The sequence below is a fragment of the Cynocephalus volans genome, chromosome 4 (genome assembly GCF_027409185.1).
Source record: "Cynocephalus volans isolate mCynVol1 chromosome 4, mCynVol1.pri, whole genome shotgun sequence".
Classification (NCBI taxonomy): domain Eukaryota; kingdom Metazoa; phylum Chordata; class Mammalia; order Dermoptera; family Cynocephalidae; genus Cynocephalus; species Cynocephalus volans.
Genome location: NC_084463.1, coordinates 30,517,917 through 30,534,981, shown reverse-complemented (window position 1 = coordinate 30,534,981; position 17,065 = coordinate 30,517,917). Strand labels below are relative to the sequence as shown.

Genomic DNA, 17,065 nt, shown 5'->3' with positions numbered 1-17,065 from the left:
CTTCCTCCTTTGACGAGGGGCCTGGGCCCTGTGATCATGCTCTTTGGAAAGGCCCAAGCTGGGGTGGATTGGGGAGAGTACTTACTGGTGTTTTTCCAAGCTCTCTGTCTTTATTTCTGATTTGTGACCTAAGTTATTTGGGGTTGAACTGAGTTCAGCTATTTATTCCTCTGCCCTTTTCATGCAGAGGACACTGGGTAAGGTTCAGATGTGGAATTTCCTGACTTCTTTTTTGTTTTGTTCTGGGCAAAGTTGACAAACAGTAGCTTTGGGGAGAAGCAGACTTCACAGAGCATCGGGACGTCTTTGCCAGTGCCTAGGATTTGCATCCAGGCCGAGGTGTGCGTGGCTGCATCTGTGTTCTGATTTTGTTAGCAAAAGCCTTTTGGGGGTTTGGGGGTGGGCTGGGGGAAGAATTGTACATAACGTACATTTTATTAATATGTACAGAAACCTAGGAAAAGAAAAGCTAATGGTTAATCTTGGGCTTGCTTTGCTTGCATGTAAAGGAGCTTTGGGGGGCACTGCAGGGAGTGTTGGGGAGCAGTAGGAAGGAGTCAGAGGGGAGAGGGGTAGGACATGGGGAGGCCCCCGTTGTCCCTCTGGGAACTGCATACAGTCCCACTGGTGCCTCTCCGCTCAGCTCTGCCTTTGTTTCTTCTCCAAAATCAAGTAAGAGCGGTCGTCATCAGGATGGAGGCTTGGACTCCAATGTGGCTGCATTGGTTGCTTTGGGGAGAGGGCTCGGGAGATGTCCTAATGGCCAGATCTAGATTGTATATGGTAATTGATGGGGCAGGATGTTTGAGGAAGGAGTTAGAGAGTTGGGGCATGGAGAGGAGATGGACCCTTTACCAGGTGTGTTAGGCTGGAAGGGGATAGACAGGTTGGTCATGGAGTAGGAGTGGGATCCTGGGACAGAGCAGAAGAACAAAACCAGGGACAACAAGCCTTGCCATTCTCTTTGGGGCGTGTGATAACTTCGCTACCCTGAGGCTGCAGTGTACACATCGGGGCATAATCTCAAGAGAAAGAAAAGAGTGATTGCCTGGTGAGGGCAGGCTGGGGAGCGGTGGCAGGGAAGGCAGGGGTGGGAGGGTGATGACATTAGGAACAGATTGTGGGGTGGGATCTTGGCACATTGGCCCAGACTGGATCTTGGTAGAGGTCTTGCTTCTTCTAGAATTAGCCTCTAACACTAAGTGCCCAGACCAAACACGGACGTCTTCTTTGCAATGTATTTCAACTTTCTTTGTTTCTGGGGGCTCCTCAGGCCCGGTGCTGGAGACTTGTCTGGAGAAGCCCATCCTCTTGCCGGCCTGTCATCAGTGGAGGAGAGCCTGTTCTCCTGGGCTTCAGGTGCCTGTTCCCCTGAGCACGAGCGGCAGGTGCCCCCCTTTCTTTTCTGCTCTCTGAAAGTGTGCACAAGACACTAGTGATGGTGATGGAGATGGGAGCGGGGCCCGGCCTCTGCACGGCTCACCCTTTCTATGAGGTGCGGAGGCTTCCTTCAGGCCATGGAGCCACACAGTGGTCCTGCATCCAGAGGCTGGGTATTCACTCTCTCTTCTCTCGAGAGGTTAAGGTCACCAGTCTGTGGTTGAGGTAGGAGAGTGAGAGAGTTTCACCCCGAAATCAAAGACCAGCCCTTCTCTCCTTCTCGATGGCTCCGACTCTGCTTCCTTTTGGGTCAAGAGTCGAAATTAAAAATCTCTTCTTTAGGAGAAGTCAGTAAACCAAGGATTAAAGCCCAGACTGGACATTAGCACTCTTACCAACTCGGTGTTCGGTGAGGAATGTCCATACCAGCCCTCCCGCTGACTGGCGGTGATTTACACTGGTCCAGAGCTTTATTTCTGGGCCCCTGACTATACTTGCAAATAAGTCTTTCTGGAGAAAATATAATATTCCCACCATATGTTTTCTGTGTTGGCTTGTCAAGAAGATAGGAGTTTATTCAGACCTCATTTTAAGCCAATGGAAACATTTCCCAGAGACTGTCTGGTCCCCAAACACCCCCATATCCCAAAGATTTCTGTGTAGAGTAAGAAAAATTTAAGCCTTAGTGCAGATATTATTAATGGCTGGCCATACCTTGGAGAAGGGAGTCAGGATATTTTCATTGTGAAATACTTTGGTAGAACAGCAGTCATTGAAATCACGTGGGTATCCTCTTCCGTGGGGGTCATTGGTAGTGTTAAGGTTGCTGAAGACAGCTGCTGCTAAAGTGGTTATCAGCTCTGCACCACTGGCTGGGAGAGCTAACGTGGGGAGTTGCAGCAAAGTGCTGCAGATTCTCCGCTCCCGTCCCTGGTCCCCTGGTTGTCTGCCTTTCCCATCCACTAGATGGTGATGTGAGTAGCCGTCTAGGCCTGTCTTTCTTTAGGGACTTGAAGAAATGTGCACCAGTCCTACCTCACCCTGGCACTGGACTTCTGGATTTATTTTAAGAACTAAGGCAAGCTCTCCCCCACCACCCCATGTACATACTAGTTAGGTTCCCTCTCCTTCCTTTCCAACTTCCTTATGACTCCAGGGGTCTTGAACACAATTGTTCATGGTTTAGGATGCAGAGGTGGATGCAGTGGGGAAGGGAACCTGGGAGGGCACAGCGGGAGGGGGATTTTCATTTTCAGCCTTAGAAATACCGGGAGCATGCTTTCGGGGGATGTGTGGGTTTTTCACCTAAGCAGGTGGGAGGGGCAAATGCCCAGCTCTCCTCATGCTGGTGACGAGGGATTAGGGATCTATGACACCTTATTTCTGGTGTAATAAACCTCCTCATAGTCATCCTGCGGTCTTTGGAAGGGAAATTTCCAGTCACTCTGGTAGTGAGTATTTACACTGCCTATTGTGAACAGTGAGGGTCTGTCAGGAGTTGACAGTGTCCTGGCTGGGTCAGAGAAGTGGGATCATCTATCTCACTGTCCCTCTGCAGGTACCAGGTCATCTCCCTGGTCTCTAACTCCCTCCCAGCCAGCAGCCTATTCCAGTGTTCCTTTCCTATGTTCAGGAAGTAAGTGTGGAATGCGTGTGTGTGTGAGCGTGTCTATGTAATGTGTGTGGTGTATGTGTATGTGCAGTTGCGTTTCTGTGATGTGTGTGTTGTGCGTGTATGGTGTGTGGTGTATGTGTGTAATATGGGCGTTTGTGCATGGTTTTTTGGTGTGTGTATAAGTGTATGTGGAGTGTGGGATGTGTGGTGTATGGGTGGTGTCTGTATGTGTGGGGTATCTGCATGTGTGTGATATGGGTGTGTGTGCATGGTTTGTGTGATGTGTGTATATGTGTGTGCTGTGTGTGTGGGAGGGGTGTGGTGTCTGTATGTGTGTTGTGTGTATGTGGTGTGTGTGTGTGGTGTATTGTGCGGACTGGGGGCATGTGTGTATAGTGTGTGGTATTTGTATGTATGTGGCGCGTGTATATGTGTGTTGTGTGTGTGTAGGAGATGTGTGGAGACACACCAATTTGCCTGAGCAGTGTCAGGCCTAGGAGACCCTCTTTTAGTTTGCTCTTCCTTTGCTAGACAGCTAATGTTTTGGTTAGGAGGGTCAAATTAGTAATACAACATCTTTAGTATATTTTTTATGGAGATTGTATATAAAATTATATAAATATATATAATTGGTTCTATTTTAAAGAGAGAGGGGAACGTCTGGGGGGGTGGGAGGTGCAAGGGTCAGATGCAATATGGTAGCCGGGGGCTTCAGGCAGGTGGTGCAGGTGGGGAGTGGAGTGGGAGGGCCAGCACCTGAAGCTGAGGTGAGCGGGGCTCATGCCCTCGGCGCACACGCACACACACACACACACACACACACACACACATACACATACACACATATATATATTGAACCTATATAAAGCCTATCTATCTATCTATATATCTATATGAAGTCATAGTTTGCTTTATTTTTGTACCTGTGCCAGAGATGCTTTGAGCAGCACCGCCTCCCCCAGGTAGGCTGGGGCACTGAGTCATGCCTTGTCTCCACCTTCTTACCCGTCCTTCCTCTGATACACTCTGTGGGCAGAGTTGCTTGGGTCTTTCTGATGGCAAGGTGTATATATAAAAATTTTTTAAATAGCATAACCCACTTGCAGAAAGGATGATGAACTGAAGGTTGTGGGGAGCTGCAGGATCTGATAGTCCCAGAGAACCAGGGTCCACACATCTCTTGCCACCAGGAGGGGACATGGCCTGGAGCTCTTTGGCAGAGATGCTCCATGTGGTGAGGATGACCGTGGGCTGAAGGCTCTGGATCCATCCCCATGGCTGTGGTTTCTTGGAAGGATTTCTGCTCAGCAGCACTGGAAAGGGGGAGGTCAGGCTTGCCAGGGGACTGACACTGCTGCCCGTCCTGGTGTGTAGCACCTTGACTCAGGTAGCTCCTGGAAGGCAGAGGCGGTGAGTGAGTTTGTGAGGTTAATGGCGTGGGCTCACTCTTGGAGAAGAGACACCCTGGTTATTATCACTGCTGGGTCCTGGAACCAGTGTGAGTGTGGTATCTGGTATAAATATGTCATATATGCTTTTTTCAGTTGTTTTTATTTTTGTATTTTAACTTCTTTAATAAAAAAGTTATTGTATTTTAATTTCTTTAATAGTACACTCAAAATTATAACATCCACTACTTTATTTAACATTTAAACAGTTATAAAGAATAAAAGACTGAGCATATTTATAAACAAACCACAGTATGTCTTCAGGTTCATAGGCTGCCTAAATCATTTAAAACGTATGGCATATGAAGTCACAGAGCTATAGGGTTACTAGGAAAAATCCCACAAGTTAACAGCTTAAGTACAATCAGATTCATCTTGAAACAGAATAATCTTTAAATTCAACTGATGGTCATTTTGGCTCATCTGACAACCATATAGGTGTCAACCAGAGGGTCTTGCAAATGCAGAGTGGCCTATTACATTTAAAACAAAGTATAACAGATAACCAGAATAAAACGTGTTATCTTAGTTACTGTTTTCTACTTTCAATATGAACACTTTAAATATGAGATAACATTTCACTATTTAAACTCACATTACATTTACTGAAACTACAAGGGAATACAGCAAGAATACAGACATACTTCAGCCTCTGGCTTTAACGTCATACAATGGCCAAAATATTTAGAAATTCAGAGAATATGACGTCAAGATGTGGGATGGAAAAACCTTAAGACAACTTAATTCAGCCCACTCATTTACAGCTGACCAAACTATAGAGCAGGGGCAACTGGAACACAACAATCCATCTGCAGATTTGAAAATGATAAAAACTATCATGGTTGTGAGAAATGCAGGTTGACCACTTTAGGAAAATTTAATCTTCAGAGCGGCAATTCAAAGTTTTCCATTATATGTGAATAAAATTGGAAGGATGTTAAATCTCCATGAAAAGCTACTCTTGTAAGTCAGAATGACATACTGAGGCTTTAGAATAAAAATACAGGGCCGACCCCGTGGCTCACTCGGGAGAGTGTGGCACTGGTAGCGCCGAGGAGGCCGTGGGTTCGGATCCTATATGGAGATGGCCGTGCGCTCACTGGCTGAGCTTGCTGCAGACGACACCGAGCCGAGGGTTGCGATCCCCTTACCGGTCAGGAAAAAAAAAACAACCCCAAAACAAAAAAAATACACATCACAAATGGAATAGTGAACGTAAATTCTCACGTGAAGATAATAGTCACGTAGAAGTAATTTTTTTTGATACACAAACTTATTTTAGTGACGTTTTTCAATAATGAATCTAAAATGAAGTGTGTTAGCTCCAAGTACAAGATGAACATAAAACTACTTAATAACTTTAAAGCTCATGTAGTAATATTCTTGCTGAAAAGCTACTGAAATTACCAACAAAATGACAGAATATCTTTAAAGCAATGCTCTCTTTATAACCTGAAATAATTTCATTTGCCAATTTTAAAAAATTTTAACTTCTCAATATACAGTGTAATTGATTTTTGTGTCCCTTTACCCATTCCTCTGTTCCCCATCCCTCTCCCCACCTGCCTACATCATACCTGTTCACTTGTCTTAATAAGTTCAAGGAATTGTGATTGTTGTGTCTTCTCCCCCCCACCCTTATTTGCTTGTATATTTATTTATTTATTTATTTATTTATTTATTTTTTAGCTGCCACAAGTAAGTGAGAACATGTGGTATTTCTCTTTCTGCGCCTGACCTGTTTCACTTATTATAATTTTCTCTAAGTCCATCCATGTCTCTGCAGATGGTAGTATTTCAATTTTTCTTATAGCAAAGTAGTATTCCATTGTGTAGATATACCAGTTTCCTTATCCAGTCATTTGATGATGGACATTTGGGCTGGTTCCAACTCTTGGCTACTGTAAATAGAGCTGCAGTGAACATTGTAGTACAGGTATCCCTTCAGCAGTGGAATTGTTTGAGGAAACTCCATACCATTTTCCATAAAGGCTGCACCATTTTGCAGTCCCACCAACAGTGTATGAAGGTTCCTTTTTCTCTGCAACCTCGTCAGCATTTATCATTCTCAGTCTTTTGTATATTAGCCATCCTAGCTGGAATGAGATGGTATCTCAAAGTGGTTTTGATTTGCATATCTCGAATGCTGAGTGATGTTGAGCATTTTTTCATGTGTCTGTTGCCCATTTGTATATCTTCCTTTGAGAAATGCCTATTCAGCTACATTGCCCATTTTTGAATTGGGCTATTTGTTTTTTTGCTGTAAAGTTGTTTGAGTTCCTTGTACATTCTGGATATTAATCCTTTGTCAGATGTATATTTTGCAAATATTTTCTTCCACTCCATTGGTTGTCTTTTCACTCTATTGGGGTTTTTTGCTGTGCAGAAGCTTTTTAGTTTGATATAATCCCATTTGTTTATTTTTCCTTTGGTTGCCTGTGCTTTTGCGGTCATATTCATGAAGTCCATAGCCAATCCTACTTCCTGGAGTGTTTCCCCTCTTTTCTTTAAGGAGTTTTATTGTTTCTGGGTGTATTTTTAATTCTTTAATCCATTTTGAGTTGATTTTGGTATATGGTGAGAGGTACAGTTCTAGTTTCATTCCCCTACATATGGATATCCAGTTTTCCCAGCACCATTTGCTGAAGAGGCAGTCTCTTCCTCAGCATGTAGGCTTGTTGCCTTTGTCAAAGATCAGATGGCTGTAGGTGTATGGGTTGATTTCTGGGTTCTCTTTTCTATTCCATTGATCTATGTGTCTGTTTTTATTCCAGCTCCATGCTGTTTTGTTTATTATAGCTTTGTAGTATAGTTTAAAGTCAGGTAGTGTTATGCTTTCAGCTTTATTTATTTATTTATTTTTGCTCAGAATTGCTTTGGCTATTCATGATCTTTTGTTATTCCATATAAATGTTAGGATAGTTTTTTTCCATTTGTGAGAAAAATGTCATTGGAATTTTGATGGAGATTGCATTGAATCTGTATATCACTTTGAATAGTATGGACATTTTCACAATGTTAATTCTTCCGATCCAAGAGCATGGTTTATCTTTACATCTTCTTGTGTCCTCTTTAATTTCTCTCAACAGTGGTTTGTAGTTCTCATTGTAGAGATTTTACACATCCTTGGTTAACTTTATTCCTAAGTATTTTATTTTTTTGGTGGCTATTGTAAATGGTCTAGCTTTCTTGATTTCTTTTTCTGCATGTTCACTGTTGGAGTATAGAAATGCTACTGATTTTTATGTGTTGATTGTGTATCCTGCAACTTTGTTGAAATCATTTATCAGTTCTTAAGAGTTTTTTTGTAGAGGCTTTAGGCTGTTCGATATATAGGATCATATCATCTGCAAACAGGGACAGTTTGACTTCATCTTTTCCAATCTGGATGCCCTTTATTTCCTTCTCTTCTCTGATTGCTCTGGCTGGTACTTCCAACACTATGTTGAATAGGAGTGGTGAGAGTGGGCATCCTTGTCTACTTCCTGTTCTTAAGGGAGAAGCTTTCATCTTTTCCCCATTCAGGATGATATTGGCAGTGGGCTTATCATATATGGCTATAATTATGTTGAGATACTTTCTGTCTATACCTAACTTGTAGAGAGTCTTTATCATGAACAAGTGTTGAATTTTGTCAAATGCTTTTTCAGTATCTGTAGAGATGATCACATGGTCTTTGTCTTTGATTTTATTGATGTGGTTTATCACATTTATTGATTTGCATATGTTGGACCAAGCTTGCATCCCAGGATGAATCCCACTTGATCATGGTGTGTAATTTTGTGTATATGTTGCTGTATTCTGTTAGCTAGTATTTTATTGAGGATTTTTGCATCTATATTCATCAAGGATATTGGTCTATAGTTTTCCTTTTTTGTTGTATCTTTGTCTGATTTTGGTATCAGGGTGATTTTTGCCTCATAGAATGAGTTTGGGAGAAGGGCATCTGTTTCAGTCTTTTGGAATAGTTTGTAGAGAATTGGTATCAGTTCCTCTTTGAAGGTTTGATAGTACTCTGCAGTGAACCTGTCCGGTCCTGGGCTTTCATTGTTGGGACACTTCTGATAACAGCTTAAATCTCTTTTATTGCTATTGGTCTGTTCAGATTTTCTTTATCTTCTTGGCTAAGTTTTGGTAGTTTGTATGTGTCCAGAAATTTATCTGTTTCCTCCAGATTTTCAAATTTGTTGGCATATAGTTGTTGATAGTCTGTAATGATTCCTTGAATTTCTGAGTTATCAGTTGTGATATCACCTTTTTCATTTCTAATTTTTGTTATTTGGGTCTTCTCTCTTTTTTTTTTAGTTAGCCTTGCTAAAGGTTGGTCAATTTTATTTATCTTTTCAAAAAAACAACTTTTTGTTTCATTGATCTTTTGTATCACTTTTTGGGTTTCTATTTCATTTAGTTCTGCTCTGATCTTAATTATTTCTTTCCATCTACTAACTTTTGGTTTGGATTGTTCTTGTTTTTCTAGTTCTTTAAGGTGACATGTTAGGTTGTTTACTTGCCATCTTTCCATTCTTCTGAAGTAAGCATTCAGTGCGATAAATTTCTCCCTTAGTACTGCTTTTGCAGTATCCCACAGGTTTTGCTATGATGTGTCATTATTTTCATTAGCTTCAATAAATTTTTTGATTTCCTATTTAATTTCTTCTTGGACCCATATGTCATTAAGTAGAATGTTGTTTAATTTCCATGTGTTTGTTTCCAGAGTTTCATTTGTTATTGATTTCTGATTTTAATCCATTGTGACCTGAAAAAATGCATGGAATAATTCCAATTTTTTGGAATTTGTTGAGACTTGATTTGTGACCTAACATGTGGTCTGTCCTGGAGAGTGTTCCATGAGCTGATGAGAAGAATGAATATTCTGAGGATGTTGGATGGAATGTTCTGTAGATATCTGCCAAGTCCAATTGGTCTAAAGTGTTGTTTAGATCTTGTGTTTCTCTATAGATTGTTTGCCTGGATGATCTGTCCAGTGTTGATAGTGGGGCGTTCAGGTCCCCTGCTGTTATGGTGTTAGTGTCTATCTCTTTATTTAGGTATAATAGTGTTTGCTTTATAAATATGGCTGCTCTGATGTTGGGTGCATATATATTTATGATAGATCCTTTTATCATTATATAGTGGCCTTTTTAAATCTCTCTTTATGGTTTTTGGTTTAAAGTCTAATTTATGTGATATAAGAAAAGCTACTCCAGCTCATTTTTCATTTCTGTTTGCATGGTATATATATCTTTTTCTATCCTTCCACTCTTAGTCTATGTGTGTCTTTATAGGTGAGCTGAGTCTCTTGAAAAAAGCATATTGTTGGGTCCATCTTTTTAATCCAGTCCAGTCAGTCTGTGTCTTTTGAGTGGGGAATTTAATCCTTTTACATTTAGAGTAATTATTGAAGGTGTTGATTTACTCCTAGCATTTAATTGATTTTTTTAGATGTCTTTAGTATCTTTTTTTCCTTTCTTTCTGATTTTCTGTTTGTCTTCTGTGTTTCTGATTTCTTGGGGTGGTAGATAAACTATTTTTCCTCTTTATTGTTAGCATTTTAATTTTACTGATGGGTTTTGTTCTTGCTTGAGTATTCATGGCAGTGATGGTTGTTTTTCAGGTACCAAACGCAGTACTCCCTTGAGAATTTCTTGTAAGGCTGGTTGTGTGGCAGTGAACTCCCTCAGTTTTTGTTTGTCTGAGAAATATACTATTTGTCCTTCATTTTGGAAGGATAGCCTTGCTGGGTAAAGTAGTCTTGGCTGGTAATTTTTGTCTTTCAGTATTTTGCATATATCATCCCATTCTTTTCTGGCTTTTAGGGTTTCTGATGAAAAGTCTGATGTTAGTCTGATTGGGACTCCCTTATACGTGACTTGATGCTTTTCTCTTGCAGCTTTTAAGATTCTCTTTGTCTTTGAGTTTGCCAGTTTGACTATAAGTCTTGGAGAGGACCTTTTTGGGTTGAATATTTTGGGGGATCTTTGGGCCTCCTGAATTTGAAGATCTGTGACTTTCCCTATACCTGGAAAGTTTTCTGCCATTATTTCATTGAATATGTTTTCAATACCATTTCCTTTTTCTTCCACTTCTGGAATACCCATGATTCAGATATTTGAGCACTTATGGTTGTCTGTTATCTCTCTTAGATTTTCTTCAATTTTTTAGATTCTTTTTTTTTTGGTCTGCCTGTGTTATTTCAAACAGCCGTCTTCAAGGTCAGAAATTCTCTCTTCTGTTTGTCCTAGCCTGCTGGTTAACCTCTCTGTTGTGTTTTTAATTTTGTTAAATGAATCCTTCAGCTCCACAAGCTCTGCTACATTCTTTTTCAGGGCATTGATTTCTCTGTACATTTCTTCTTTCAGGTCATATATATTTTTTCTCATCTTGTTGTGTTGTTTAACTGAGTTTTCTTGTATCTCATTTAGTTTCCTTAGAATTGTTGCTTGAAATTCCTTGTCAGTCATTTCAAGGAGTTCCTGTTCTATAGGATCTAGAGCTTGAGAGTTATTATTTTCCTTTGGTGGTGTCATACTTTCTTGATTTTTCATATTTCTGGTATCTTTCCTATGGTGTTTAGTCATTGTGGCTGGAGGTCTCATGGTCCACTCGCTCCACCCTGGTGTCTGGCCTGGATCCTGCAGGGACTGCCAATTCTGGACAGTGGGGACTGGCCTGGGCTGGGGGTCTGGCGGTGTCTGCGTTTCCTTGCATGGCTGATTCGGGGTGTATGGGCAAAATGACAGAATAACTTTAAAGCAATGCTCTCTTTATAATCTGTAATAATTTCATTTGCTAATTTTTAAGAATATTCTCTGAACTATAAATTTTCTGCAAATAGACTTTCACTTTGTTGTTACCCAAATTACAGATATCCAAGATACCGATGATATGTACTCTATCCAGTTCAGATACTTCTTTTATAATATCACCTGCAAGTGCTCTTGAACCTGGAAATTGGTCATTGGCAGGTACTTCCTGTGGATATATACAGCTATAATTCACGCAGGTTAACAATGTGTCTATTTGAGATGTCCAGAGATCTTCTGGACAGTACATGGGCAGAAATGCAACATCAATTGCTATCTCATGGTTTAGACCTAGGATAGTTACTTCAAAATGTCCAAGGCTTTGAGCACTGTTAAAATCATCAAGTTTGGGGTGCCTACCTTCTGGTGGTATGTATTTTGAAGGGTTAGAATTATACAGCTCGGTAAGAAACTTCTTGTGTTTGAAAATAAATTTTCATGGAATACTTTCAGGATAAACATGGCTGTAATGTAGGTGATTTATTAAGCCAAACTTTTTCTCTCTCCACACTGACTCTCCCACCTAATCACTTATAATTTTTCTGGCTTTCCCTTGGGTTCTAGTGCTTGTACTTTCTTGATATTGGAAGATGCTTGGCATGCGTGGTTTATTTCCTTTTATTTGTGCAGAATCATTTGGCTGAGGTACAGCAACTGGTTAGCATATGGGCCTTGAAAAATTATTTTTTTCTTGCTTGGACATAAACTTGCAGATGTAGTTTGAAAACACTGAGAACTCTTAGGCCTGTCATCTTGATGCTGTTTAGCATCTCTTTCCTGACTTTGACTTTCTCTTCTAGCTGCTTGGGATACGGAGGGTCTGTTAGCATTCTGGAGTGTTTCTGATGCTGAGGTACTTCAGTTGCACCGCTGGGGGGATATACTTTATAACAGTCATTATCCCCTGAATTGCAGTGTGCTTTTGTTCCTTATACTGCAAGCCTTCAGTCTCCTTCCTCACTTCACTTATAGCTGTCAAGAGCAACTCAGCTTTAATGGAAGTACTATACTTGGAAAATGTCTTTGGCACTGGTGGATAGCGGTAATATCCACCAAGAACAGTGTTCTTTGCTTCCTCAGAATCAGTCTTTGTTTTAATACACTGAATAAAGATTTTTACCTTGGAATCGTAGGTATATGGCTGGCCTCTATGACCAGTAATAAACACTCAACTTTCATTTGTAGTGGTGAGGTAAAGCAGTTTAGGCACTTGAGTGTCAATTCTGACAACTTTCAGCTGTGTACGCACAAAATATGTCATTGGGTAAATATTTTCAAAGATTTCTGGCTGAGCTGTAGAAAATAGGTCCACTATAAATGGTTGCTCTAAAGTCCCATCAGCAATGTGAATGCAGTGATATGACCAGGAATCTTCACAGTTTTCTTTCTTTTTTGACTGCTGGACCTTTCTTACAAAAACTAAAATGCCTATAACATCGCAGATATGATTTTCTGGTATACCATCTAGTTCTGATCTTGTGACAAATCGGTGATTTAATATTGGCAGTCTCCATTCTGATTTTACCTGCCTTTCTGGAATGATGATTATATTAGTGGGAGGATCTTGAAGGTTCAGGCAGATTTCCATTGCAGAAGTTAGTTTGATCTCTGGATCCACAGGGAGAGGCTGTATCTTGAATGGGTGACTCTTCTTAACAGAATCATCTTGAAGCAGAAGAACTAAACCAACCTGCAAACTTTTATACCACTCGGGACACAGAGCATTCCACATAATCACTGACACGATGCCTGAACTGTCAGCAACTTCCAGAAAGGTCTGTTATGGCTCAATCATCTTTTTATCAGGTTTCCCGTAGTATCGCAGTTTTGATTTATGCAAGATCCTTACAAGCAGTGCAGGAACATTCCTTGTGTTAGTCAAGGTCATCTTGAGGTGAGAAAGGGAAATTATTTTGGTGTTGCTAAAATTGTGGTCCTCGGGTTGCCTGTCGGTTAGCCAGGTATCTCCATATGGATCTTTGTTATTCTGCATTGCCAGGTAATGACTCTTCCTACCCCTTAAAGACCTCTCTGGTTTCTCCTCATGTCCTCTATTTCTGAAGGGAGTTTCTAAAGAAATTCTATCCAAAATATCCCCACAGTGGAGGTTGTCTATGTATAGGATCCCCTGGCCTAACCTTTTCTTCTTGTAAAGACATGAGACTCTAGTAATTTTCACTTCTATGTCAACTTGAACAACATTTTGGTATATGAGAGAGTTCAAGCGGGGGTCCAGGTAGCACTTCTTCTCGTACACCCCATCCAAGATTGTCATATCATAGCAGTAAAGGGGAGGCTTGGGCACTGTGTTGTGTGGCTTATCCTCTAACACGTACCTTTGGATAGCCAGTACAGTGACAAGCACCACCTCTGAGGGAGTGATCCACTGGTGAGGTGAGCCCGTTATTTGCTCAAGAACCTTTTGGATCCAGGACCTGGGTCCCTGGGTGCCCACCCTTTGGATCACTCCTTCCAGGACCCCAGCCTGATCTCTCTCAAAGCTAGACAAATTTAGCCCAGCATATGAGGGACCAGCTTGAGGCTGGCTGACTCACCAGACATTGTGGAATGATTGTGTACCCTCTTCACTCCTAAAAGCTAGTTTGTCCCATCCAAAGGGAAGAAACCGCATGCTCTGGCAACAATCGCTACTCTGCCCTTTTCAGTTATTTTTAAATGGAAAATAAAGTGCCACTGGAACTGGGATGGTCCAATCCTGGTACTCTGGGTGGAGGATTAGGGTGAGAGATGAACTTTGGCTGTGACCAGGAGGATGGGTCCTACTGCAGCCTTCCTGCTGGCACCCAGCCTGGGACTTGCAAAACTGAACAATGTGTTGGAAGAATTTGACCCAGAATGGGAGATTCTGGGGAGAGAAGTTTCCTTATATTTGAGCAGGAAATTTTGTGTGCCCTGAAGAATACCTCTCTAAGAATTCCAGACTTCGCATGCGCTGCAAGGGCTCCATGCCTCACAGCCTTGGCAAACGTCTCCTGGGTGCTAGCTCTTTCTTCTGACTTGCTAAGAGGTCAGTGATGTGTTGGAAGCTGGTGTACCAGCAGACAAGAGGGACTTAAGACTGCAGTCTCTCACATCTTAAAAAAAAAAAAAAAGGCAATACTAACCTCTCTTCCCCAGCCAAAATAAGGTGTGATCTGTGGAGTTTGATCACTGGAGGAACTCAGATGCCTTGGCCATGAGAAGGGCTGGTTGGGGAGAGCTTGAGTCCAGCTCCTGATTCTTCTGTAGACCTAATGGGGCCCTGCCATTCATTTGGGCACTATTGTGGGTCCCGGGGATTATCTGCTCTGAACACTTCCTACTTTCCAAGGACTCTGAAGGAAAATGGGCTGTGTCCATGCAGTCCCCTAGAAGGGCTCTAATACTGGGTCCAACTGGCAGTGTGTCCATCCTTATAAGTAACTCATGTTTCCTGCAGTCTCCTCAGGAGGCCAAAGGAAGATATGGCCAGGTGTTTCTTGTGAGATTTTTCAGGGAGGTTGAGTGAGAGAAAGCACAGTGAGTTCTACGGCCCTGGCAAGCTTGCAGCCCCCACCCGGCTACCAGAGCCTCCACGTGGAGGCTTGTCCATTCTCTTCTTTGGGCTCTTGGAGCCTCCCTCCTTTCTTTCTTGTGGACTCTGCCCACCTCTGGTGCACATGCAACCAGCAGAGGAAGTCACTGCGCACCACAGGTGCTCCGGGGCTTGTCCTTGTGCGAGGCCCAGGCTCCTCCAGCACTCTAGTGTCTTCCCACGTTGAGCCAGCAGCATCAGGTGCAGGAGGTCGGAGAGCCACTGGCCTGCGCACCACTGTCCCCTTCCTTAGCCTCTACATGGACTCCATTTGGGGGAGGAAGAGGGAAGATGGAGACATCCCCTACCTTGCAATTTTAGAACTTGGAGAGAATGTAGTGTTCCCTTGCAGTGCCCTTGCCGTGACAGCTCTCAGCAAGACCGTGATGGGGGTGGGGGCACTGGAGGGAAAGGAGAGGTGGCCCAGTATCAATCTCCAGTGTCTCAGAAGAGCCAGCCTTTCACAAAGGCACGTGGTGCAAAGGGGATTGAGATCTGATTGGACATGGAGTAAGTGAGACTTTCTGTCCTCAAACCTCTCCCTTAGTGGGACAGGCTCTGATGGAGACTTCGAGGCCACCACCACTGCCAGGACACTGAGCTGTTCCACAGGCTTGTGACACTCCTTAGTCCCCGTGTAGTGGAAGGGATATTTGAATTTTGGTGCTTTTCTCTTTTGATAGGAGGCGGGGGAAACTATAGAGTTGTTTTAGTTTTGCTACCTCTGTCTGTCACCTGGAACAAGAGTCTGGAGTGGACGGATCCGCTGGGAATTGCTCTCCCAAGGATCAGCATGGGCCCTGTCCTTTTCTCAATTATCGTCAACCAGTAGCTTGGGAAATGGGGTTTGTCCCTTCCTCCTTGGCTTTTTGCTGAGTCCTCTCCCTCCTCTTTGCTTAGATGGTCACGTTGAACCACTCTGGGCAGCTGAGAGGCAGGAGGTGGGGTCAGGAGGGCTTAGACAGCACACTTCCTGTCGCATGGGATTGACCACGTGTGTCATGGTGTCATGGCGTGGGGTCTCTCCTGCTGTTCGTGAACTGCTAGGGCAGTTTCCAGGGCCTGGGAGGGAGTGCTTCATGGGTGACCTTGCCGCAGGCGCTGTAGAGGGTGGTGTTGGGAGGGGATGGCTGGTTAGGGAAGAAAAGCAATTTTGTTTACTAAGTCCCAGACGTCAGTGCCAGGAAGTCTCAAAGTCCCATTCAGGCTCCACCCCCTAACTGCAGCGTGTGGGGCCAGGGATTGAGGGTGGGGCACCATGTGCCTTCCTCAGTCGCTCCTTCTTTCCCACAGCCCCTGACGGGAAGGGGCCACATCCTGCGCCCTTAGCAGCACTTGGCCCCTTTCGTCTTTGATGCTGGCAGGAGGGACTTTATCATCCTGGATAAAATTCTTACATCGCACACCTGGAGGCAATTTTTGCATGAACTTCTTCCCTCGTTTTTCCCGGTGGTCCGCAGATGCCCGGGGTGGGGGTGAGCAGGCAGTGGGGTGCCCCGCAAACACCCCGGACCTCTGGACGCTGGCGCCTCTCGCTCTGGTTTTTCTTTCCTTGTATCCTGGAGAGGACTTCAGTTTCGTCATGAGATTTCTTGCTCTCATTTCGAATGCCTTTTTTCTTTCTTTGGCTTTCTTTGGGGACCACCCCATCCACGCCAGGTCTTCCCAGGAAGGACACTCAAACCTCGTCTTCATCCCTTGAATGTTGAGTACACGACGTAGCTGCGCTGGGTGCGTCATGGTGCTGCCCTTCACCAGGCCCCGGGGCCCCTGCCCCGCTGGCTCCTCATACCTTGCTCTCTTTTACCTTCTATTTGGTTGTTTTCCCCTAGGGATCGGGGGTGGGAGACGTAGGGTGGCTGTTGTGTGCTCTCTCTCTCTCTCTCTCTTCTGTATGTATGGACTGGTCAAAGTCAGTTTTCATGGCAGTTGACTTCATGGTATCGGTCGGCTGACTTGGTTCGATATAAAAGACAAAGCAACAGATTGTGCAGCTGCACACAGGACACCTTTGAGTGTGACTCTGAATGGCAACTAGAGGCTTACTTTTTGAACTTCAGGTATGTAACTCAAAAGTAAATAAAACCACTATTTTTTCAGTAAGCTTTTTTTTCTTCTAAAAGATAACTTAGAAATCAAACTATAAGAACATTAAACCGGTGCTGTACCAAAGCCTTATATGAACATATTCTACACTCTGTATAACCTGTCTCTGAGGAGCTCCCTGCTCTATCACCCTCTTTTC

General features: G+C 43.1%; 1 pseudogene; it reads right to left on the bottom strand.

Moving 5' to 3' along the window:
* Window positions 1-11,232: 11,232 nt before the first annotated feature.
* Window positions 11,233-16,560, bottom strand: LOC134375914 (RPA-related protein RADX-like; annotated as a pseudogene).
* Between the last annotated feature and the right edge of the window lie 505 nt (window positions 16,561-17,065).